We start from the raw sequence: 26,156 nt of genomic DNA, 5'->3' as shown, positions 1-26,156 counted from the left end.
TCTGTATATTAACAAAACAGAAGCGTGTCATGTGTGTGTAAGCTCCTTGAGTAACATCCAGTCAAACATCACAGGTGCGCCACGGCAACAAATTTTTATGTTACTCAAGGAGCTTACACAAAATTTGTTGCTGTGGCGCACCTGTGACGTTTGACTGGATGCCAAAAAATAAATGTGCACCAAGGCCACACGCCTACTATGGAGCTGTTCTACACACCGATATCATATTAAACAGACTCCCTCGACCAAACGAGTGTTTTCTGGTAAATTCTGGCCCAGCAACTGAGAAATGTCTGCACGGGTACAGCGCGATAAGAAAATATATCCTATGAGCCTCGTGCGCTTGAAAAGCACTGAGCGTTGGAGAATGTGGAATAAACTCTGCCTTTCATCAAGTGTAGGCAAATAGCAGCAGGAGATGGTACCTTTCATTTGGCACCTGTCTGCCCGCACTCACACACGCCCTGCCTGCCCTTCTGCGGCAGCGAGGCCTGGCTGGTGATATATCCAATGTGAAGTGTTGAAGTTAGTGGTGAACAGAAGCCCGATCTTGCACTGTTATTTTTTTTACACTTCCTCAGGCTGCTTCAATCAGGTTACAGGGCTCAACGTAAAGACCTTTTTATTATCCTATACCATTTTCCGTCACGGTGTCCAGGTTATTAAGAGTCTCAAAGACTTCAGAGTTGACCTGTTCACCCCGCCCAGAGAAGATATGCTCGCTATGATCGCCCGGGATCAATGATGGTGCGAGGCTGAGAACAGAGGGAGAGCAAATAGAGAAAGACAGAGAGAGGAAAGAGAGAGATAGAGAGACAAAGAGACTGTTCCACATCAAGTCCTAAAGCTGATCGATTTCCTCCTAACAGGGCCTAGTAGCATTGATCGCAGTGTAAGTAGCTTCCTCGCTGTGGCTTACGCTGAGGCCCACACAGCATCGCCGCAATGGTCCACTGATACAATGATACCACACAGAGATTTATTTCACTGAGGTGAACGATATGGTTCGGAGAGCCGTTTTGCAGCTTTGATATGACGTGCATGCCGTGACACGTAGGAGTTTCGCGAATTTGGTGAATGAATAATGTGTTAGACAATATGGTGGAGACTGCCCTGCATGGGACGGGGTGGGGGCGGGGAGGGGTTCTATGATCATCACAGGTGCTCGTCCACACACGGTTGTTGTTTTTATCAAAGGACGACTTCTGTGCCTGCGTGCGTCAACATGCGTGTCCTCTGAGCTGAAGGATTTTCTTTGTTTGCGATCTCAGCTCAAAACTGAAACATGCAAAACAGAGCAGAGAGAGTGGGGGGCTAGGGCTTTTTTTTTGGGGGGGGGGGGGGGGGGGGCTGAGCAGACAGATGAGTGAAGGATGAAGGGGTGGGGAAAAACAAAAAGAAACCAAATCAGGTCAGGTCTCGAAAGATTACTGCATGAAGGTGGTCTAGGCAGCACGGCCAATTATGCATGACATTACTGAATAAGCTGTTCCGCTTGCTACATTTTATTAAAGGGAGTGAGAGGGCGCACGCCTTAATTCATTATTCATTGATTTTACTTTTTGGTTGTTTCTTTTTTTCGCGGTGAGACGAGTAGAGCAAACTGTCCGGCGCATCAAAACTTGGCCTTCAGGAAAACTTGCATCTTCAGGTAATTAGCTCATTGATTTTGACAAACGAAGCGGCTGCAGCGCAATCAGATGATATGCGACTTACAGCAAGACATTTGGAGTTACTCTGTACAACACAAAGCAACAAAAAAGAAACAATAATCAAAACAAAACAAACAAAAAAAGGAAAAAATTATTGAGACATCACACTCTGACAGGACATAAATGTCTGTGGGCTTCAGGGAGGTGCGAAACTGCAGTTGCAGTGCCTACGTGCAGGTGAGATCTCAAGGCAGCTTTGCTCCATTTACCCAACCGCAGAGGCAATCCAGTTTTACAAATAACTATAAATGTTGAGCACAAGACAGTCTCCTGTGCCAGAGTTAGAAGCAATCAGTGAAGGGCTTTTTTTTTTTCTGTACGAGGCATTGACTCAGGCCTCCAGCTGAGTGAGCTGTGATTCTAATCCGTTTATTTGTTGCCTCCGAACAAAACACTCGCCAAATGTGTTAATCTACCCAAACACGCCAACTTATTTTACAGCGAAACCTGATTTTCTGAAAGCAAAGACCCCTGGTTTAGTCCTGTATACTTGTGGAATACATCATTCACACAAAAACGTAACGCTGACACAAAGGCACTTAGACACAACCCCACACACACGCCCGTTCATCCATGATCTTTGAGCACATATCCAAGTTTCCCCAAATATGTAAAGGCCTATCCAGCGCACCCATGCACACTTTAACTGAAACCCCTTTGCAAGGCGCTGAGCCGTGGGAGCAGCTGTTTCTGTGCATTGCCAGTGTGAATTAGAGAGAAGGCTGCTCTGCCTCCACTAAATGTTTCATGATGTTTACCAGGCTGTTTGTTCTGAGAGCAGATCAAGGGCGGACCACTCCCACTGGCACCAACCAAAGGGGAAAAGAAGGGAGGGGAGGGGAAGGGAGGGGAGAGTGGGGGGCAAGGCGTGGGTGAGGAAAGGAAACAGGGGTGCATGAGTGAGTTAGTATAAACCTGGATTGATGGATGGATTTAGTGATGGATTCTACGAGGGATGAAAACAGACAAGCTTAATGCCAGGATCGCATCTAATCTGCAATCCAAGTGCATCGCTGCCATTTATAGTATGGACAGAATGCAGGATCTCGCTCAAATTCAAGTAATCAGCGAAATAATATTCCGTATATGTCTGCATTTGTCAGTGCATACATTAAAGGAGAAGAAATAAAACCAGCTTTTGGAGCTGAATCTAAAGTTCAGTCGGTGTAAACACAATCACTGCTGAGCAACAGTGCTTTATCCAAGGACAAAGCTTAATGAGCAGGATGAAGAGAGCTGATTAAAAAGTTAACACAAAATGAGGATGAAATGTATAATAAAGACAATGAAGAGCAAAAAAATTTAAAATGTGAATGACGTAACTTAAATTATCCCTGATTGCTTAAAAATGGATGAATGGTAGCTGTGGCTTTGAAGCAGAGGGGGTCCACTGATCTGAGGTTAGTCAGTCTTAACTCTTAATGCTGTTTTTTAGGTTTGTGTGTGTGTGAAAAATAAAAAGAATGTAAATGGAAAAGGAGCAGCGCATAAGAGTTAAACAGTATATATCAAAATGCACTCCATTTACCATTTGGACAAGCTGTTGCCCAGGTAGCTGCATATCATCTGCATATGAAATGAGACGAGATGGAATTACAGCTAAAAGTCAAAACGAGCTTTGGCTTTTAGTGGGAAAAACACAGGATACGACTAGCAGTGGTACGAATTCTTGAAATATTCTTAGCTGTAGATCCTGAACAGAACAAATACATAAGAGCATAACTGCCACCTGTTGATCGTCAGGCTTCTAAACTTAGGACCACACACTGTATATAAAAGATGGATGTAGCTAAAAAAGCCCGAAGCCTTTTTAAGAGCGACCCCTGTACTTAAGAAACAAGTTCACTAGTCTATGGGGAAAATAGCACTTTGGGTCTGTTAATCGGTCACCTCAGTAAATACTTCCCTGACAAGTTTATTCTCTCATTGGCTACTTTTAAGGCTTAATGAATAAAATATGAATAAAAGTTTTATACATGTCAAAACCATTTTATTTTATTTATTATAAATGCTGGAATACAAACATATCGACCACGTGTTGCCCCTCAGCAAGCCCAAGATTATAGTGCATTAAAGTGACACGTGGAATCCAAGGCAACTTGCTCTCTTGCCTCTTATCTCACATTAAACAATAAAAAGGACCAAATTTGTATTCTATCATCTTTCATATTCTTCATCCTCTTTTTTTCTCCTTAATCTGCGACGCTGGGCAAATATTTCTCCTCCAGCTCGCCATTTTTCATCATTCTCGACCCCCTCCTCCCCCCCACTCCACCACACGACGGCGTTTAAGACGATAATTGACATTCTCAGACAAGATCAGTGCTGACCTGGAAGCGAGCAGGGGAGCGTTTAGACGATGGCGAAGCTCACAATGCCCCCGCTGTTCTGCCGGTAATTACACCCGGGGCATAGAGATTGGCTGCAAGCTTATTGAATTCATATCAAATGAAACTCCGCATAAAGTGCCGGCCGACAGTGCAGTGTACCAATCCCCACCATCCCACCACCACCTCCTCCTCCCCAATCGGAATCTCTGGCTGCTCCTGCTCCCCCCTAAAGCTTGTATCTCCAGTACTGTATGAGAATTTGATTCCCCTCAGTCTGCCAATTTGCATTTTTCATTCTTTTCACGAGATTTCACTTATGTAATCATTTCCCTGCATCTAACAGGCTCACCGGCTCTTCTTCTTTTGCATTATTGCTTTCAAAGGTCACGAGGAAAAGAACAAAGTAGCCTGCTCGCACACTGGCAAACTTGTTTCCGGCTTGTTTGCAGCGCTGCTTCACTCTTTCTTCCGAACTTGAAAAATACATTTTGCTATTTTGTCTGAGGCACTGCAGCAGTTTGTCCCATTGCTCCGTCACTTCCGCTACGTGCCACTTGGGGGCGACATGACCATGCGCTTCCATTCACTGACTTAGCTGCAACTGCAGGTCCACAGCCCCTGCTGTGCCTCACACAGAGTCCACAGTCTCTGGGTAGCTGTGCCATCCCGTGGGCTCTCTCCTCCTTTTCTTTTTTTTCTTCACTCCTCCTCCTCCTTGTCTGTCTCTCTATCCCTCCTTTCATCCCTCCATTACCCTCTCGCCCACCCCCGCACTCCTTAAATCAGCTGCGATAAAAACAGATGCCGGATTGAAATGTCACAAGCGTATCTCAATCTGCCAGAACATTAACCTGCTCACCCTTAGGTGCCTTGCTTTTCTTGAAGGGTGGGGCTGGGTTGGGTGGGGGGCTAATAACAGTGCTGCTGAAACAGAGAAGGTGGCAACAAAATAAAAAATAAAAAAAACCCAGATGGAGGTAGGGTGAACTGCCATTGATTAAGAGCCCTCTTGGGTTTCAGAGAGCAGTCTGTGGGGGGAAAACAGGCGGCGTAAGCAAAGTAGACAGAAAATACTCCAGCGGCTAGGAGAAGGAGGGGGGGAGGAAAAGAGGAGGGAGGTAGTGAGAGCAATAAAGCAGAGCGAGATGAGAATGAGGTGGGGGGGAAGAGAGAGAGGCAAGAGGGTCCACTGAGCAAGACCCACAAAGTCAAAGAGACGGGGAGAAGGAAGAGGAGGGCGGGGGGTTGAGAAAGGTGAAAGGTGAGTAAATATTAAAGCTAAGGTAAAAGAGTGAACGATAAACGGTAAGACTGGGAAAGCCAAGTTATATATGGCGATGACGGTGGGGGTGAGCATTGATCTCAAGGAGTGAGTGAGGGATAGAGAGCAGTGAGAGTGCAGAACAGAGCAGATATGTGGTACATCTCAGTGGGGGCGATTTGGTTGATAATAGGCTGATAAAACCACCGCCTGCTCTCAATGCCTGTCATAAATCTTTCATTGTTACTCACGTCTCCTCGATAATAACACACACACCTTTTTTTTTGTCCCCTTATTTTCACTTGTATAGGCTTTTCGTAGGCCTTCAGCTTTACGATACAGTCACCACAGCCTGAAAAAGTGCCGGGGAAGCGTTTTAAAAATAAGCACCGCAGGGGTGAGCCGTGAAAACAATGACTGAAGCTGCGACGCCTCGACAGAAGCTGCAATCCCGCTGTCTTCGAGAGTCAGAGTGGATATGACTCTGATATGAGCGGCGTGAAGCCTCGAGGATTGTGTGTAAATAGTTTGGAGAGATAAAAAAAAAATGAAAAAGGCACAGAGGAAATCCTTGACTTTGGCATGCAGACGTATTAACAATGTCTAACCTGAAGATTTGTTTTTTTTGATCCCCGATTGGACACGCAGACACGCAATATTTCTCTGTGCCTGCTGAGCTTTCACCTTTCCTCTCAGAAAAGCCTCTCCTTCATTTCCATCCTACTACTCCAGACACCTCTATCCTCCCTCCCTCCCTTACCCTTCTTTCACCCTCCGCCTGCTGCCTATCTCCGCCTTGTTTCCGTGTCTTTTTCCTCTGTGACACAACCATAAATCACGGGGACTGAGAGGGTCTTGTTTGCGTTGGGGGGTAATTATATGTACCGTATGTAAGCTCTCAGGCCGTGATGAATTAGCTTCCGTAAATAGGCCACTCCAGAGTGACACAGATGGCACAAGCATTGGCCTCAACTAGTCTAGCCACTGCTTATCGAAACAGGTAAATATGTGAGAGAAAAGCAGGGAATAAACAACCAAAACATGGGAATATAGGGAGCAGAGGCACGTGCGGTGATGCAATCCTGACATTGCACCAGATCTAGCATATACAGCAGATAGACAAAGTTAGCCAGCTAGCTGCTGAACAATTTGCTGCTAAAAATATAGATGTTTGTAGCTAAGATTAGTGCAGCTTAAAAGTTGAATGATGTGACATGTTATGAAAAAAGCCAAAGATTAGACAGTTTGAATCACCACATCAAAAAGGTGATTCCCAAGGAGCTATGAGCCCAAAACATGATGTATCTTAACATGGTGTGTCCTTAAAAAGGTTGATAAAAATGAACACGCTGAAGACAGAAGAATTCAATTTAATTGTATTTATATAATGCTGTTACGATGGGGTGTAGTGGTGTGTTTATTCACCAACATTAACAAACACAACAGGTAGCCCAGTGGTCTTACGTGGTTCTGCTGCTAATTGACCCTCAAGCCCTGCCATCATCTGGGATTACATGATAGACTAAACTATTAAACTAAACACACATCTTATCCAATAATGTTTATTAACATCAAATAAATACTGTAGAAATGATGACAACGTTTGAATTAAAAATTCTCCACTAGGTCTATCACCTACAATCTACAATAAAACCAATATGGCTACTCAGTGCTCAGGCAAAAGAGACACTGTGGAAAAAAAACAGAGATGGACAATAACTGATCAAATGCATGCTAGCATGTATAATGTAAACAGAATTGGTCCAAGAACAGAGTTTTGTACAAGACTTTCCATGTACATGGAGTCTATTATACATGCCTAAGTAATATCTACTGCAGTTTAGTTCTGTGGTGGGCTCTGAAACCTTACTGAATAGTACTTCAGTAAACTGAGTAGTTTTACAACTACTATTTCAAGAACTTTTTATTTTTTTTGATAAAAGGTAGGTTGGACATTGACCTATAATTAGCTAAGACAGCTGAATCATGTGATTGCTTTTAGAAAGAAGTGTCAGGCCTAAAAATATCCGCAGCAGATGAATAATATGTGAAAGCTGTGTCCTTAAGAAAAAGAAAAAAATGGAGCAACGACCTGACACAGGACCCGAGAGTCCAGTTCATCCATATATGGTTCACTGAAGCCTCTTTAGAATTCAGTGGAAGGATGGCTGTGAAGAAGCCATTCTTAAGGAAGGGAGAAAAGACTGAGGTATGATCGGGACTAAAAATCTGTGGCAACTGGATTTATGTGTGATGAATCCAAATTTGATATTTTTGGTTCAACTTTATGGTTTCCACAACCATAAATATGGTGGAGGTTTTGTTGTGGTTTTGGGCAGTGGGACTGTAAACAGAATCAAAATTGATAGAATTACAAACAAAGAAAAGCAGAGTCAGGTTTTAATCCACCATCTGGAAAATATCCGATTGGTAATGTCTTCATTTAGCGAAATATAAAGTAATGACAGCTGAGTCATTCCTTATGCACACTACTGTAAAGTCTTTGGTTATGCGTTATGTGCTCAAGGAGCTAAAGAGCCTCCTGAGAGCCTTTAATTTGATGAAACTGTAAATTTTATTAGCACATGCGCCATTTTTTCTTTTATTAAAAGTCCAGATGTCTGCAATGGAACAAGACTTACATAATGCACAACATCATAAAACAATGGACCTTAATAAAGAGCAATTTGTGGTGCAGGCAACAATATGAAAAAAAAGAGCCAAGTGGGTGTAATGGCATGAATATTTCTGTTTTATTAAGCAACCCTCAGTCATGTAAGCTATTGTGCCTTCACACCATCAAATTGGCATATCTCATTTGAAGCTTTGAGAAGTAATCCAAATGTCTAAAGAAAAGAAAGTGAACATGCAAACTCCTCACAGAGGACCTGGTAATATGAAGGACCCTGTTGCTCTGAGGAGAGAGCCACTGAGATATAAGGATCTGACAAATTGTACTTCTAGAGCAAATCCTCAAACGTAAACATATGCAATCAGTAGTCAGGTAATCAGTCGCAAGATTAAAACCAGTGAGACATCAAGTGAACTGATCAGCTCACAGTAGTGTCCTGCTATAAGATCTTTGGATATGGTCTTGATGTTGATGTTACTGTTACTCTGACACGTACCACCCTCCTAAATTTTATTGGAGCGCACCAGCTGATGCCCAACAGAGGCCCCGTTTCCAGTTTCCAATCTTCTCGATAGGTCAGAGCTGTTTTAGTGACATTAGCTGGAACACTATTGATCCATGGAACACATCTGGTGACAGCACAGCGCAACAGTTACCCGCTTACATTGTTTACAATCTGGCAGCTTACTCAGACAGTGGATATCAAACTGTGTAACGCATCCTAAATTGAATATTTACAATTGTGAACAATCCGATGTATCTGAAGACTTTTTTAAAAGAGTTCACATCAGGGAAGCACGCGGGATCAATCTAAGTTACATTAATTTCTGAACTGCGTCAATAATGTTTCACACCGGAAGGGAACAAAATAATACCCCGTCACTGAGCGCTTTACTTGCTTTCTGAATTCATCGATATTAAGTGGTTTTTCTAAGAAGCTTGAAGTGCCAAAGGATATTAGATGCATTTGACTCTTTTTAATCGCTGCCTTGGCTTTGGTGAATAAGCATTCCTGGCCTAATATGAAAAAGAATAAAAAAACAAAGTGAGACATTCACTGACTTCCAGCCAAGGAAAGAGGTCTGCCTATAATGGGATTTAAACTAAAAACAAGGAAAGTAGGTTAGAATATCCTTCGCCTCATTCCAGCCATTGTGATCCCTCAACTGACAAATGATGCTCAGTGTGCTCCAGACACCATGTCAGAATGTGCAGCCGTTTGGTGTCAGTGGGCTAGACAGGTGCAAGGAGTAGAAAGAGTAGCTGGACTGAAGAATGCTAAATGAGGGAATGGGGTGGAAAAGAGAGCATATGGGGTGGGATGAGGTAAGAAGACTAAAATTAATATATCTTCTAGCTTATGAATGATCTCCCACATCCTATTCATGCATAATGTTTTTTGGTTGTTGTTTTTTTTTCTTGCTTGAGTGCATAAGCGAGCAATGTAAAAAAAAAATACCCTTAAGATCTGAGGAAAGGTGAGAGAAAACACCTCGCATGGCATCCTCAATATGTCAAACACCCATTTCCGCTCACAAACAGCTGGATATTCTCTAAATCTGCAGGTGTGAGGCGTGTTTATGCTTCTGTAGCTTGTAGTCCTCTCCCTAGAAGATCCTAGTGCACCCACAGACAGACATGCAAACATTTGCTCTCGCTTGCATAAACCCCACATAGATGGTGTAGAGGTATTCTCTCGCAGAGTCTACTAGATGGCTCGCTGGTTTCCGTTACTTTATCAGTGTCATTTGCAAGGTGTTTCATATTCATCGTACCTGGAGAATGGCTTTAGCACCATTGTTTCCTGCCATAACCCTCCCCCACCTCCCCGTTCCTCTCTTTCTCCTTGTCTCATTGGCACAGGCCTCCTCTCTCAGTGGAGGTGTGTGCAGATCCAGCTGGTGTGTGTCATGCTCTGCTGCTTGGTGCTGCACAGTAATGGACGCAGTGGCCAAGAGAGCAGCTGGACACACACACACACGTGTGCACACACAGACACACACACACGGGCAAGAGGAAAGTCTTCCCAGAGACTCACTATTCATTTCCCTCATTACCATACTGCTTGTGTCTGAGTGAGAACAGGTCCAGGTGGAGGAAAATATGTGCTGTTGTTTCACCCTGGAGCTCCATCCAAGCACCTCTGAAAGCTTTCAGCGTGATGACCAATAGTACGTTTCCATTTCCATCAAACCCGAAATGTCACAGGAGTAAAGGTTTAAGCCTGAACTTACAATTACTGGATTTAAGCCTAAACTGCCATTTGTAACAATATAGAGGCAATCACAAGAGCTCTGTAAACAAATCGATCTTGGTTACAAGCCTTTTTTTCTTTTTGCACTGCTCACAGCCAGCTGCCTCATGTCAGTCAGGTCAGATGCTTAAAGGAAAGCACCACTGCAAAACCCCATACATTTCAGCACATATCACAACAGAGAAAGCAGATCTTTGAATCATTAATCAAAGATCCCTACTAAGATTCTTGAACTTGAGCAGTAGTTACCAAATTCCAACTACTGCAGTAATACACTGCAAATTTGGTAACGTTAGATAAATGCCAATACCAATGCTTTTAACCTACAAATGCAGTCTAGTTCAATTTACAAATATTTACATATATACATTATATATACATACACACACACATTCAGATAGATAGATAGATAGATAGATAGATAGATAGATAGATAGATAGATAGATAGATAGATAGATAGATAGATAGATAGATAGATAGATAGATAGATAGATAGATAGATAGATAGATAGATAGTGCTTTGAGCATAGCTCCCTTGTGGGAAATTTAAAGTCAAAGTGTTTGAAAAGCTACTTCAGCCACTCTGAAATGAAACTTTTGATCCAGTCTCTGAAATAAAGTCATAGTTTCATAGTGTCAGAGCATAATTTTCAGTGTTACAGCTATACAAACACTGAGCATCACGTTCACTGCCTTATAAAAAGAAGTAAAGGCACAGTTCATGTGACATTACAGCAGTCTGTCTTTCTCTCGTCCTCCACCCTACAGTTTTACAGCTCCCCCTAGAGAGAGTCCTATGGAAGAAATATAGTATCATCAGAATTCAAGTATTTTTAGACATTGAATTTATGACACTGAATTTTTATCCTCCAAATTTCCCTGCAAAAATATTCACCTGCAAAAATTCACCTGCAAAAAATTCACCTGAAAAAAATTCACCTGCAAAAAATTCACCTGCAAAAATTCAACTGCAAAAGTGATGAACTTTAATGACCCAAGCCAGAGCAATCAGCACCAGATCGAGTCGAGTGGCTCTCGGCCAATTAAATTACGCTGTTTGATCACATGACACCGTTAGCCAGCAGTTTGTCTCCTAAAAGAGAGCTGTTTTAGAGGTGAGTGATTAAGTTTTTCTCCTAAATAGAGATCATTACAGAACGCCTAGTCCTACTTAAAATCCCATTTATTTTTATTTTATCATCTACTCGAACTAAGGAAAACGTTTGACTAACTCAAAGACAATTTCCACGCCTCCCCTGCCTGACTGCAGAGGCAGTTTTGAATTTAGGAGCAGCAAGATGGAAGCGGCAAACCCTGGCGATTCTCCGGTAAGTATATTGTTTTTTATCTTCAAGTTTGTCTTTTGAAACCTTAATTTTATTTAAATCCGTTGCTCACGTATAAAGTACACAGACGGGGTCTTTGCTCAACTCGTCGGAGGCGTGTCTCACTAAGCGCTACATGCTAGCATCCTGCTAACCGAGCTACCCTTTACATGCTGTGCTTTAGAAAATAGGATACTCATTAAAAAATACTCCGCAGATATTGATAGATAGACGAACACTGCAAATATAATGTTGTAAACGAAAACGGCCTTTGGTGAAGTGGTAAAATACACCATGAATAAAGCCATAGAGTGAATGGCTGCCATGGTTGCAGAACAGCCTGATTTAATGACAAGAATGGGGAAGAGTGAGGCGAAGTGAACCAAAGCCACAAAACACGGTCAGACAAGGCGGCAAAAGGGCAGTGATCTGTCCGTCAGTATGAAGTTGGTGTGTGCTTTGGTGAACAAAAACTCCAGACTGGTAGCAGGAAGATGGGAGACTCGTGTTTCACTGGAATAGTGGTGAATTAAAACATCCTTTGTTGGGGACATTTAGGTGTAAATGCATCCATACAGGCAAGACAGAGGCAGACTAGACAGTGAAGAAAACAAGGCAAACATTAGAAATATTAAAACGGAAATATAGGATTAATATAACATACAATTGGGGAAAATGTAAGGAACACAATGTAAATGATATTGTAAAGTCATTAAAACAGCATACTCTGATTAAAAGAAACAGATAATTGGGTAGGATGATGATGATGATGATGATAATAATAATAATAATAATAATAATAATAATAATAATAAAAAAATAAAAAAAATGTACAAGATGGGTATGTATACTTGTAGCCAGAACTTAACAACTATAAAGTTGTAGCATGTCAGTACCTTACCCCATCCATTATATCCACACTTTCAGAAAAGGATATGGTCAATATCTTTACAAATACTATCTAAACTTAAACTGGATATCCCCTCTGCTTCTTCTGCTTCTCGTATACACCCTCAGGGTTTGTGATCAGCCAGCGGCTGATATGATCATTAATCCTGTAAAATAATATTCTTTCGGTTTATGAATCTGTTTGCATGGATTTCTTAATCTGTTTCCACTGTTAGCAGAAGTTGTGGTGTGCTGCTCTCCAAGACTACAAGCTGCGTTAAAGTTGGAAGTAACTGGCCGATGTTCCACTGTTGAAGATAGCTGTGCCCATTTGTTGCACATTGTGGGTATGGAGAAGTTGAGGCCCTTGCAGGCTACCCACAATTTCCCCAAACTGAGCGATTATACATCTTCCTTCCATATTTGTATCTTGTGTCACTAAAAATAATTTTATTTAATTTTATACATTGATTAATGACCTGCAGAATCTCCTTATCATATTAAGTGATTCATAATTGTCACTTTATGCTTTCTCCATCTTGAAAGTGATGACATCCTTGCATTACATCCTTTAGGTTCATTTTCTGCAGGCAGGTTTCTGACAGAGAACAGGCAGATTTACACTATAACATGCAGCGTTCTATAGATGGACACATAAAGAAATGAAAAATTACATGTATGTGCTAACTTTCTAAACACTGTTACATTAATGATTAAGTAGATAAAACATTTATGTCAGCCTTGGCTCATAGTTCATTTAAAGACAAGAACTTTGTGTGTGTTTCAGGTCCTGCACTCTCAAAGACTGAATGAACCAGCATTGCAGCCATGGGTCACTGTGAGCATCACAGGGAAGGTTGAAGCCGCCCACTGCAGCTGTAAGGCCGGAGTCACGGAGACCTGCACCCACGTCACTGCTCTTCTGTTTAATGTAGGGGGGCGATCGTGGCTCAGGGGGGCGATCGTGGCTCAAGAGTTAGGAGTTCGCCTTGTAATTGGAAGGTTGCCGGTTCGAGCCCCGGCTTAGACAGTCTCGGTCGTTGTGTCCTTGGGCAAGACACTTCACCTGTTGCCTACTGGTGGTGGTCAGAGGGCCCGGTGGCGCCAGTGTCCGGCAGCCTCGCCTCTGTCAGTGCGCCCCAGGGTGGCTGTGGTTACAATGTAGCTTGCCATCACCAGTGTGCGAATGTGTGTGTGAATGGGTGGGTGACTGGATATGTAAAGCGCTTTGGGGTCCTTAGGGACTAGTAAAGCGCTATATAAATACAGGCCATTTACCATTTAGAAGCAACAGTGATCTGTGGCACAAGGACTGTTACAGATGAACCTGCATACTGGGTTTTGCTGGGTAATATGACCAAGATACAGCCAGAGGTTGGCCATAAGATAGACTTCTCCTCTTCAGCTGCCCAAAAAAAGGCTCTTGATCAGAACAAACAGACCATCTGTAGTGACAGGTAAAAGGAGCCGTCCTCAAAAAAGAAAAATCCCACCTGCTACTGTGGAGGAGTTGTCACTGCTATAATGCCATGTTTTATCTAGGGGTCTAGATTTATGCCTATAGTGCACTGCCGTGTAAATCATTTGCATTTACTGAATGAGTATCACTGTTCAAAAATTGAATAAAGAAACAAACTAATTTTTGCCTTTTTTTTTTTATTAAAACCACTTTATAGAACATCACATCAGTTACAATGTAGAATCCATGTCACTGGAGAATTTTGATTCAATAAACAGTAAAAAGGTGAGCTGTGAAGACCAAGGACAAGTGCAGCTCACAGGTTTTCTATTATTCTATATTGTAAAGTCATTAAAACAGCATACTCTGATTAAAAGAAACAGATAATTGGGTAGGAGGATGATGATGATGATGATGATGATAATAATAATGTTAAAGAACATGTACAAGATGGGTATGTATACTTGTAGCCAGAACTTAACTACAAAGTTGTAGCATGCCAGACCATCTTGATTGAATGTAACTTCGCTCCACACAAGTTTTATGGTAGACATATCCATATTGGTATCTAATAAATGATTAATTCTTAGATTTTATCAAACGTTAATTTATAAATTGTTTCTGTCTTTATGTGTTTGTTTCAGATTATGCAAGATGTAATTATTCAGTCAGCAAGACACTTGCTGCAGTTACTGACATCATCCAACTGAACTGCTGCTGTGATGAATCAGAATACAAGGTTTACTTTAGCAAGACCTATGAGTTAATGCTACATTTAACTAAATTGTTATATATTTTGTGTCCAATATTGTCTCCATATGATTTTGTTTTTTTGCAACATCTTGCAGAGAACAGAGTCAAGGTACCAGCTTGGTCAACCCTAAAAGACCATCTGTTCATCAAGAAATGACCAGGTGAAAAAGTCATAAACTAAACACTCTGCATGAATTTAGGATGCAACTTTATATCTTACCTGCTCTACACTCAGGGCTTGAATTACAACAACAGTCAATCACATAAAAAAAAAAAAAAAAAAAAAACTTTTGGTAGTTCTGTGTCTCTCTCTCCTCCAAACCCAGATGGCTGCTGGTACTGAACCAGGTTCTGGTTCTGCTGGAGGTTTCTTCTTGTTAAAGGGGAGTTTTTCCTCTGCACTGTCACTTCATGCTGCTCAGTGTGAGGGATTGTTGAGGTTGAGTCCATATGTCCTGCGAACAACTGCTGGGCAATGACACCATGCAATCTTCTGGGATTCCTTGGATAGAAAACCTGTGAGCTGCACTTGTCCTTGGTCTTCACAGCTCACCTTTTTACTGTTTATTGAATCAAAATTCTCCAGTGACATGGATTCTACATTGTAACTGATGTGATGTTCTATAAAGTGGTTTTAATAAAAAAAAAAAAGGCAAAAATTAGTTTGTTTCTTTATTCAATTTTTGAACAGTGATACTCATTCAGTAAATGCAAATGATTTACACGGCAGTGCACTATAGACATAAATCTAGACCCCTAGATAAAACATGGCATTATAGCAGTGACAACTCCTCCACAGTAGCAGGTGGGATTTTTCTTTTTTGAGGACGGCTCCTTTTACCTGTCACTACAGATGGTCTGTTTGTTCTGATCAAGAGCCTTTTTTTGGGCAGCTGAAGAGGAGAAGTCTATCTTATGGCCAACCTCTGGCTGTATCTTGGTCATATTACCCAGCAAAACCCAGTATGCAGGTTCATCTGTAACAGTCCTTGTGCCACAGATCACTGTTGCTTCTAAATGGTAAATGGCCTGTATTTATATAGCGCTTTACTAGTCCCTAAGGACCCCAAAGCGCTTTACATATCCAGTCACCCACCCATTCACACACACATTCGCACACTGGTGATGGCAAGCTACATTGTAACCACAGCCACCCTGGGGCGCACTGACAGAGGCGAGGCTGCCGGACACTGGCGCCACCGGGCCCTCTGACCACCACCAGTAGGCAACAGGTGAAGTGTCTTGCCCAAGGACACAACGACCGAGACTGTCTAAGCCGGGGCTCGAACCGGCAACCTTCCAATTACAAGGCGAACTCCTAACTCTTGAGCCACGATCGCCCCCCTGAGCCACGATCGCCCCCCTACATTAAACAGAAGAGCAGTGACGTGGGTGCAGGTCTCCGTGACTCCGGCCTTACAGCTGCAGTGGGCGGCTTCAACCTTCCCTGTGATGCTCACAGTGACCCATGGCTGCAATGCTGGTTCATTCAGTCTTTGAGAGTGCAGGACCTGAAACACACACAAAGTTCTTGTCTTTAAATGAACTATGAGCCAAGGCTGACATAAATGTTTTATCTACTTAATCATTAATGTAACAGTGTTTAGAAAGTTAGCACATACATGTAATTTTTCATTTCTTTATGTGTCCATCTATAGAACGCTGCATGTTATAGTGTAAATCTGCCTGTTCTCTGTCAGAAACCTGCCTGCAGAAAATGAACCTAAAGGATGTAATGCAAGGATGTCATCACTTTCAAGATGGAGAAAGCATAAAGTGACAATTATGAATCACTTAATATGATAAGGAGATTCTGCAGGTCATTAATCAATGTATAAAATTAAATAAAATTATTTTTAGTGACACAAGATACAAATATGGAAGGAAGATGTATAATCGCTCAGTTTGGGGAAATTGTGGGTAGCCTGCAAGGGCCTCAACTTCTCCATACCCACAATGTGCAACAAATGGGCACAGCTATCTTCAACAGTGGAACATCGGCCAGTTACTTCCAACTTTAACGCAGCTTGTAGTCTTGGAGAGCAGCACACCACAACTTCTGCTAACAGTGGAAACAGATTAAGAAATCCATGCAAACAGATTCATAAACCGAAAGAATATTATTTTACAGGATTAATGATCATATCAGCCGCTGGCTGATCACAAACCCTGAGGGTGTATACGAGAAGCAGAAGAAGCAGAGGGGATATCCAGTTTAAGTTTAGATAGTATTTGTAAAGATATTGACCATATCCTTTTCTGAAAGTGTGGATATAATGGATGGGGTAAGGTACTGACATGCTACAACTTTATAGTTGTTAAGTTCTGGCTACAAGTATACATACCCATCTTGTACATTTTTTTTATTTTTTTATTATTATTATTATTATTATTATTATTATTATTATTATCATCATCATCATCATCATCCTACCCAATTATCTGTTTCTTTTAATCAGAGTATGCTGTTTTAATGACTTTACAATATCATTTACATTGTGTTCCTTACATTTTCCCCAATTGTATGTTATATTAATCCTATATTTCCGTTTTAATATTTCTAATGTTTGCCTTGTTTTCTTCACTGTCTAGTCTGCCTCTGTCTTGCCTGTATGGATGCATTTACACCTAAATGTCCCCAACAAAGGATGTTTTAATTCACCACTATTCCAGTGAAACACGAGTCTCCCATCTTCCTGCTACCAGTCTGGAGTTTTTGTTCACCAAAGCACACACCAACTTCATACTGACGGACAGATCACTGCCCTTTTGCCGCCTTGTCTGACCGTGTTTTGTGGCTTTGGTTCACTTCGCCTCACTCTTCCCCATTCTTGTCATTAAATCAGGCTGTTCTGCAACCATGGCAGCCATTCACTCTATGGCTTTATTCATGGTGTATTTTACCACTTCACCAAAGGCCGTTTTCGTTTACAACATTATATTTGCAGTGTTCGTCTATCTATCAATATCTGCGGAGTATTTTTTAATGAGTATCCTATTTTCTAAAGCACAGCATGTAAAGGGTAGCTCGGTTAGCAGGATGCTAGCATGTAGCGCTTAGTGAGACACGCCTCCGACGAGTTGAGCAAAGACCCCGTCTGTGTACTTTATACGTGAGCAACGGATTTAAATAAAATTAAGGTTTCAAAAGACAAACTTGAAGATAAAAAACAATATACTTACCGGAGAATCGCCAGGGTTTGCCGCTTCCATCTTGCTGCTCCTAAATTCAAAACTGCCTCTGCAGTCAGGCAGGGGAGGCGTGGAAATTGTCTTTGAGTTAGTCAAACGTTTTCCTTAGTTCGAGTAGATGATAAAATAAAAATAAATGGGATTTTAAGTAGGACTAGGCGTTCTGTAATGATCTCTATTTAGGAGAAAAACTTAATCACTCACCTCTAAACAGCTCTCTTTTAGGAGACAAACTGCTGGCTAACGGTGTCATGTGATCAAACAGCGTAATTTAATTGGCCGAGAGCCACTCGACTCGATCTGGTGCTGATTGCTCTGGCTTGGGTCATTAAAGTTCATCACTTTTGCAGTTGAATTTTTGCAGGTGAATTTTTTGCAGGTGAATTTTTTTCAGGTGAATTTTTTGCAGGTGAATTTTTGCAGGTGAATATTTTTGCAGGGAAATTTGGAGGATAAAAATTCAGTGTCATAAATTCAATGTCTAAAAATACTTGAATTCTGATGATACTATATTTCTTCCATAGGAGTCCAAACAGAAGAGGTTGCAGCTAAGAAGCCAGGCTAGTGGTGTGAAAAAGTGTTTGCCCCCTTCTTGATTTCCTAGTGTTTTGCATTATTTTTAACACTTACAAATTTTTAATATTAGACAAACATAACCTGAGTAAATAGAAAATGCAAACTGCATTTTCTATACTTCAATGATGATTTCATTGACTGTGGGAGAAAAGTTATCCAAGTCTACTTGTTCCTGTCTGGAAAAAGTTAAACGAGTTAGCTGTGATTAACCACATTTTTTGGAAAGCTCAGTTCAGTTACACTAAACGCACACAGGCCTGAGTACTTGCAGACCTGTAAAAGACAGCTCATCCAGGAGTTCACAAAAGAACTCAGAACAACATCAAAGAAACGCAGGCTTCCAGCGTCTCAGTTAAGGTCAGAGTTAATCAACAATAATGTTCATGCTTTCATTTGCATATAAGCAATTACACATTTGAAAAAAGGTCAAAACTTCCATCTATATATCATTATTGCAAAAAAAATTATATGGTAAAACAAAGAAATAAATATATTTTTATAGTGAAAGTTGTCAAAACTGACAAAATTCAGATTGAAGCAGAAGTCCTAAATAAAATTTGTTTTTAAGCGATGGCTGGGCATCTGCTATGGAAATACAGCGAGGTAATAATGGTACTATTTGAGCAATGCTTTTGAAGGCAGCATTTTCAGTCCAATTTTATTGGGGTTTTACACCAAAACACCACAGATCCATGCCTACACAGATGGAGATTTCATGCTATAACAACTAAGTTAATCCATTTTTCATTGAATCAGTGGATTTAAATTGTCGTTTTGGGTAATTCACTACCGCAGTTTTTACACACTCTGCAATCTGCCAAACAACAAATAGGATAATGTGAAAAAACCTCTGCTGGACTCAGTACAAAGGCACAATAGGTGTCATTAAGCCATATTCAGGTAACAAATTGATTGGGTTTTTGACTTTAAGATGCTTCCTAGCTTTTAAAGGCAAAATATTACACTCATTTCCAGCTCCATATTTCTGATCTTGGAACTTAATGGAGTAGCTTTTTTATGAATCAGAGTTAAAAATAATACTTATTTATCGTGTACTGGACCCTGGTGCAGATGCCCCTCTCCTTAAGTCACATTGGCTCCCTCTTGGAAACAGAAGGAGGGAACAGCAGATGGGTGGTACTGCTGTGCTCACAGCCAGAGCTCGGTGCCTGAGATTACCATATTAAGGACACCCCCACTCATTCAACTCACGCAAAGCACACATGGATAAAATACAGCCTGGGGGATGGAAACGGCCCAGTGTCTGGAAAGAAAAAAAAGAAACTCCCCAAAAAATCAATAAGAAGCAGCATTAGACAAACAACTGCAACAACTTTGTACTATTTAACTCCATCCAATCAAGTGAATGTTTTGTCACTGATGATGAAGGCATGCATTTCAGTTAACTGGCAAGGCATTAACTCATTTAAATATCTTTAATGTTATTGATATATTTTGTAACCTATAACCACGTTTCAATTCAGTTTTTCACTATGCAAGCCATCACTTATTTTATCTGAGTCAGTATGTCAAACAAATGTTCTGATAATGAGCAAAGACTACAAAAACACTAAACTGTGTGAAACAGAGCATTTACACCAATCAAACTTTTTAGTCACAGTGTAGCATCGAGTCAATTAAACTTCTGGGATATTAATCTGGTTAGTTAAGTAGCGGAGGGGGTTATTATTCAGTCTCAGCTGCTTTGATGTTACAGTTACTCTAAGATAAGATAAGATAAGATAAGATAACCTTTATTAGTCCCACACGTGGGAAATTTGTTTTGTCACAGCAGGAAGTGGACAGTGCAAAAGTTATGAGGCAAAAATTAGAATACAATAAGAATAAATACAGTACACAACTGTACAGAATAGAATAAAATAAAATACTATATACAGTAGAATAAAATAAAATAAATATACAATAAGATAAAAATAGAATACAAATACAAATACTATATACAACTGAGTAAAAATACAACGATGACAGAAAGGATTATTGTACTTAGTATTATTGCATATGTATGGATGTGTGTGCTTGATCAGTTAAAGTCTTTATTATGGAGTCTGACAGCAGTGGGGAGGAAAGACCTGCGAAATCTCTCCGTCCCACACCGTGGGTGCCGCAGTCTCCCACTGAAGGAGCTGCTCAGTGCTGTCACAGTCTGCTGCATGGGGTGGGAGATGTTGTCCATCAGGGATGACAGCTTAGCCGCCATTCTCCTGTCACTCACCACCTCCACTGGGTCCAGAGGGCATCCTAGAACAGAGCTGGCCCTTCGGATCACCCTGTTCAGTCTCTTCCTGTCCCCAGCAGAGATGCTGCCGCCCCAGCAGACCACACCATAAAAGATAGCAGAAGCCACAACAGAGTCATAGAAGGTCTTCAGGAGTGGGCCCTCCACTCCAAACGACCTGAGTCTCCGCAGCAGGTACAGCCTGCTCTGCCCTTTCCTGTAGAGGGCGTCTGAGTTATGAGTCCAGTCCAGTCTATTGTTCAGATGAACACCAAGGTACCTGTAGCTGTCCACAGCCTCAATGTCCATACCTAGGAGAGCCGGACAGGGCCGTAGAAGGTCCTAAACCTATGGAATGATTTTTATAATGTACGCATGAGCAAAAACAATCTGAGCAAACAATTACACTTCACAGGCGCAATTAAAGTCTTTGCGCATAATGAGCACTCTTACAGTCCTACAAAAATGACCTCCAGCAGGCCACTGGTGTGAATGTCTTTGACTAAACAATCAGGAACAGAGTCCATGAAGGTGACCTGAGAGCCCAACATTCTCTAATTGCCTGACTGGAAAATGCCATCAAATACCAGAATTAGCAGGTCCACCACTGGCACCATGTGCTTTTCACAGATGAGGGCAGTTTCACCCGTTCACATGTCTATAGAAGAATATTATGCTGCCTGTGACATTGTTCAGCATAACCGGTTATGTGATGGATCGGTCATGTAGTGCGGTATATCCATCTACCTGTGCACAGACCTTTAGAGCAGGGGTGGGGAACCCCAGGCCTCAAAGGTCTGTGTCCTGCAGGTTTTAGGTATAAGCCTGGGTCAACACACCTGAATCAAATGATTAGTTCATTAGCAGGCCACTGGAAAGCTTCAAGACATGTTGATGAGGTAATTTAGCCATTTGAATCAGCCGTGTTAGATCAAGGACACATCTAAAACCTGCAGGACACCGGCCCTCGAGGCCCCCACCCATGCTCTAGAAGCTAGGCAACGGCACCCTGACTGCCATTAGGTATCAAGATAAAATCCTTGAACCCATTATCAGGCCCAACACTGGTTCAGTGGGTCCTGGGTTACTTCTGGTGCATTGTCGTGCACTAGGAGGAACCTGGTGAGGCCAGTCATGTGGCAAGAGTATGCAGGCAGTTCCTGGACGATGAAAGCATTGATACCATTGACTGGCTTCCACGCTCGCCTGACCTAAAGCCAACAGAACACCTGTGGGACCTTATGTTTCAGTCCATTCAAGGCTGCCAGGTTGCACCTCAAGCTGTCTAAGAGTTCAAATTCAGCCCTCTGTAGGTTGATCATTTTTGTTTCCCTCAAACAAAGTGGCATCCTTCCATTCCTAACACATTAGCCAGTCTATAACAGTATACAGTACATATCCAACATCATTTTCTTCTGCCTCATTGAGACCTGATGTGTTTTCTAAGTGTTACTTTTATTTAGTTATTTTTGTAGAAGTGTATATGGCAGAATATTTATTTTTGGGTCCTGTCCTGGTGCTTTTGGCAAAGTGCATGTAGACTAGAACACATGCAGCTGTTGCAGGCCTCATTTGAAGCCTTTGTTTCTTAATTACTCAGGTCTGAACAAACACACACTTTGTTCCACATCAAAGCAGTCACAGATTTGTTAAGGATCATTTCATCTGCTTGTCTGTGTACCGACTTGTGTCTGTACAACTTGTACCCACCCCACTCTGCCTCCTTTTATCTTTCTCTAACTGATTCCTAACCATCTAATTGTATTTATTTGACTGATAATTTAAAACCCAGCGGAAGATATTTAGCCAGTTTTTCATTTATGGAGAGACAGGCTTATTCCGAGGACAGGCAAAAGGTTTTCAATCAGAGACAAGACTACATTTCACTCAGGGGGGATTACAGGTTGGCATTATTTCAGCGCCAAATCCCATCAAAACAGTGACTTCACACAGTGCGCTGCCAGCTTTTCCCATTTTCATATCACTCAACTTCAGCCACTACAATTTCATAATGATTTTCTTAGCACAGCGTTGTGCAAATGCTTTATCATTTGCAGGGGCTAAAACTTCATGCTGCTGATTAAAACCAGGCAACATTTGCAGATGATGACTGAGTCATTATTAACAGTAAGCTGCTTGGCCATCAAAATGTCACACCCGTGTTTCTGGCCCTGCATGACTCACACTGATGAGTTCTTGTTTTGTTTAGTTATAAATTCTCTCATTTGGCCTGATTTGCTGAACAGTCCACACACTAGGAAGCTGTGCCTGTCAACACATTTCATGCCTTTTAATGTATTTAACAGATTTTAACCACTGTCACACTTATCTTTTTGGGTTTGGTTTGGGGTTGCAGCTGTTTGTCACACAACCAAGGGAGTTAGAAGATACTGAACTGCAGTTTAGTAATATCTAAACTACTCTAAATGTAGGATTTATTTAGGGTACTCAAATGTAATATAGGTCCAGTTTAATGTGCTGGGCATTCAATTCATCCATTATCATCTTTACAGGCTAAACCATGAAATAATTTGAAATAAGCATTTGATTTATTAAAAGACTGGCAAACCTTAGTTCAAGGTCATATATACATACAAACACACACTCTGCATCTCTGTGAAGCCTCTTTTGCAGCCATAGCTATGAGGTTCAGCGCTGGTTCAAAAGGGAAAACTAAAATCTGGAAATGGGGATGAGGGAGAGAATGAAAGAGATAAGAAGGAGAAGAAGTAATGGAAATAGACCAGTGAATGCACTCCAACTTAGCAGGGAAATACAATAAGATCATGCAGAAGTATTAAAAATGTATATCAATAGATGGAGTGTATGAGATGAAAACATGAGCAAAAGCAGATAGACAGAGGGGGGAGTGATGGATGAGAAAGGCCAGAGCATATCCATGACTAAGCAAGTGAGATGAGAGCAGAGAGCGCTGAAGATGAGCGAGGAAAAACAGGGAGAACAAAAGCAGCAGAAGAACAGTGCAGAAACAAATGGGGGTAAGGAACAGAAGGAACTGGGGGGAAAAAAGGAATAATCAATGGTTTTATTAAACCAGTTCATTTCATGTAATAGTGTTTCAGACATATAGTATAGACAGCTACAAGGGCATTCAATAACCTCTTCAACCTCTCACAGCTCTTTGCGTAAGAATATTCCATTCACGCAGGATCTTGTCGAGAGATTCTTTGAGTTTTGCCAGCCTTTCCTCTGTAAAACCCATGCATGCAGCGCTTGTGTCAATTACAATCCAATTTTCCAGTCTTAATACAATGCCTTATGTGTGTTCATTCCTTTTATCCACAATGGCCATGAAGTACATGTTAGACGGTGAAGAACGGTCAAGTGATGCGAGGCGCACATGTGGCAGAAACCCCACAACAAGAAATGTTTGAATTGGTTTGCAGACAAACTTTATTTATATGTGACTTGTTTCTGGGATTACAGATACAAAGAAATGCTTGCAAACAAAGTATTTGGCGAATAACATAGTTTTCACATTTGAACAATAGTTGCTAAAAAGAAATCTGAAAGAAGTCTACAAAAACCAACCAAATCACATCTGAATTATATCCACACTCCTATTTCTGTGCAAAAAAAGAATTGAAAGTTATTTGTAGGTTATTTGTCCCAAATATGCAACTGTGTGAAAAGACACAATTTTACACAAACAAAAATAAAACTATGGACAAGCCAATGTTTGTGCTTGTTTCACTGGCCAATCTGGGAGAGCGTAAACCTCATGTTTCATTTGACTTAATTATATTTGGGTAAACTTTAGAATGTATTTTTGCACGGTTTTCATTCCTCAGAACAAAGAACTGAGTTCCAAGAACTAAGATGGAACGGGCTGATCCCTGTGATTGCAAGAGGACCCAATCCTTTCAGTGTTCATGTGAGAATGGGCTGTGCCCCAAAAGTTTATGGGTTCAACTATTCATTTTAAGTCAGACTGTAAATTTTCATATTTTTAAGGCGCATTTCCTCATTTATAGTTCCTTAACAATCAGTTGATGAGCTTGTAAACTTGTATCTTTGTCCCAAGCTTTTGTTTTTTCTCACACACAGAAAAAATCCAAGTGAACCAAAGTGTGTTATTTCCAACCCCATGAGACTTTTTCTACCACTCCCAGCCACATGTGTCTGAAGCCGGAGCAACAAAAGTGAATATAGGAAGAACGTGCTGTGTTCTGGAATATTGGAGAATGTAGAGATTTTACATTCATTTTACGGCTAGTTGTGAGGCTGTACGGACCAAACCGTCTGTCGTACTCTTCTGCATCACTTAATGCAAAGGAAGTGTGGCTACAGGAAGGCATTTGTTTGGTCCCCACCTGAGTGCGATTGCAGTTTGTTGAACCACAGTTTGATTTAAGAGTACAAAAGGAGGACTGCTCTTCACAGTCAGTTTGAAAATACCAAGATGACGACTCAGCTCAAGGCTTTATAACAGGACTTCATTGTGTATCTTCTATACTGGATATGGTTAGTCCAACTTCCCAGAAGAAATCAACAGCACTGGCCTTCAACTTTTCCAATTCACCCCAGTTGTACTTTGAATAATTAGGATATGAAACAGATACACAATGAGTCGGTGTGGTTTAGACCAAGTTGGTCTACGTTTTCCATGTATGCAGTCCATTGACCTAAAAGTCCTATGGACTTCCAGTAGGTATACTGCCGTACTGTGGTTTTAGCACAGCTAACTTTGGAGGAGTGATTGTTACAATCAACAGCACATTAACATTTTTAGCTAAATATTCAATCTAAACTGGCAACTGCTCACACACGCCTAAAGACACACAAAAATAATTTACACAGTAATGTTGTATTTGATCTCATCGAGATGAAATAACTCAGATTTATGAGTTTCCTTCCTCATAGTTTATGAAATCTTTGCAGCCATTACACAGCAGCAGGACTGATGGGTGAGCTCCATCTGTAGCCTCTAATCTGAGGGATGTTCCCCACATTTCAACACTGCTGCACAATTATGCAAACGTTACACTGTGGATAACTCTATTAGAGTTCATCGTTTATCTACCAAAGGGTGTGCAAAATGTTAGGTGTTTTTAGTCTCATAGGTTCTACTCCTTGGTGTGTCTAGCTCTTTAGCAAAGATTTCATAAAGGAAATGGTATTTTCCTTCATTTTTCTCATTTTCTGTTGGTGAAAAGAAAATGGCTAAGATATACAAAAACCCCCCAAAAAAACCCTCTTCTGTTCTCGTATCCCATGACCAAACTTTTCAGAAAGTTTTGGCCAGACCAATTCTTCTGACAGTTGTCTAGCAGACAAACAGACAGGAACAGCATGACCCCATTAACTAAAGGAGAACATAATCGCCCAGAATAACCAGAATGAACCATAACCTGAAGATTGAAGGGAGGAAATTATTCTCTCCGTCCTGTCTTCTAGCACTGCAGGGCAAAGACTTCCAGAGGCTCCTCATTTGGCTGTGTGTGAATCCATGTATCTATGATTATTCCTACATCTTAAAGCAAAATAGAGTCAATTATTCACAACCTTTAACTTAC

The 26,156-nt window shown here is 41.2% G+C and overlaps 2 long non-coding RNA genes across 4 annotated transcripts; one reads left to right on the top strand and one right to left on the bottom strand.

Moving 5' to 3' along the window:
- Positions 1 to 11,321: 11,321 nt before the first annotated feature.
- On the top strand, positions 11,322 to 15,346 carry LOC147304261 (uncharacterized). Of its 3 annotated transcripts, none has more exons than XR_015126971.1 (5): positions 11,322 to 11,518; positions 13,191 to 13,281; positions 14,507 to 14,601; positions 14,711 to 14,776; positions 14,942 to 15,346. It is a non-coding gene; the product is annotated as an uncharacterized LOC147304261 (long non-coding RNA). The 3 variants fall into 3 exon arrangements; XR_015126972.1 differs by having other exon boundaries at positions 11,322 to 13,079; XR_015126973.1 differs by lacking the exon at positions 13,191 to 13,281.
- LOC147304260 (uncharacterized) lies at positions 15,275 to 18,001 on the bottom strand. Its single transcript, XR_015126974.1, has 2 exons — positions 16,238 to 18,001; positions 15,275 to 16,126 (listed from the first exon to the last, which is right to left on the bottom strand). It is a non-coding gene; the product is annotated as an uncharacterized LOC147304260 (long non-coding RNA).
- Between the last annotated feature and the right edge of the window lie 8,155 nt (positions 18,002 to 26,156).

The sequence above is a fragment of the Aulonocara sp. 'chitande type north' Nkhata Bay genome, linkage group LG22 (genome assembly GCF_057382095.1).
Source record: "Aulonocara sp. 'chitande type north' Nkhata Bay isolate Kocher_YH1m ecotype deep benthic linkage group LG22, A_spYH_male_GT1.1, whole genome shotgun sequence".
Taxonomy (NCBI): Eukaryota; Metazoa; Chordata; class Actinopteri; order Cichliformes; family Cichlidae; genus Aulonocara; species Aulonocara sp. 'chitande type north' Nkhata Bay.
The sequence above is the reverse complement of the archived record's forward strand: the minus strand, read 5'-3'. Positions and strand labels throughout refer to the sequence as shown.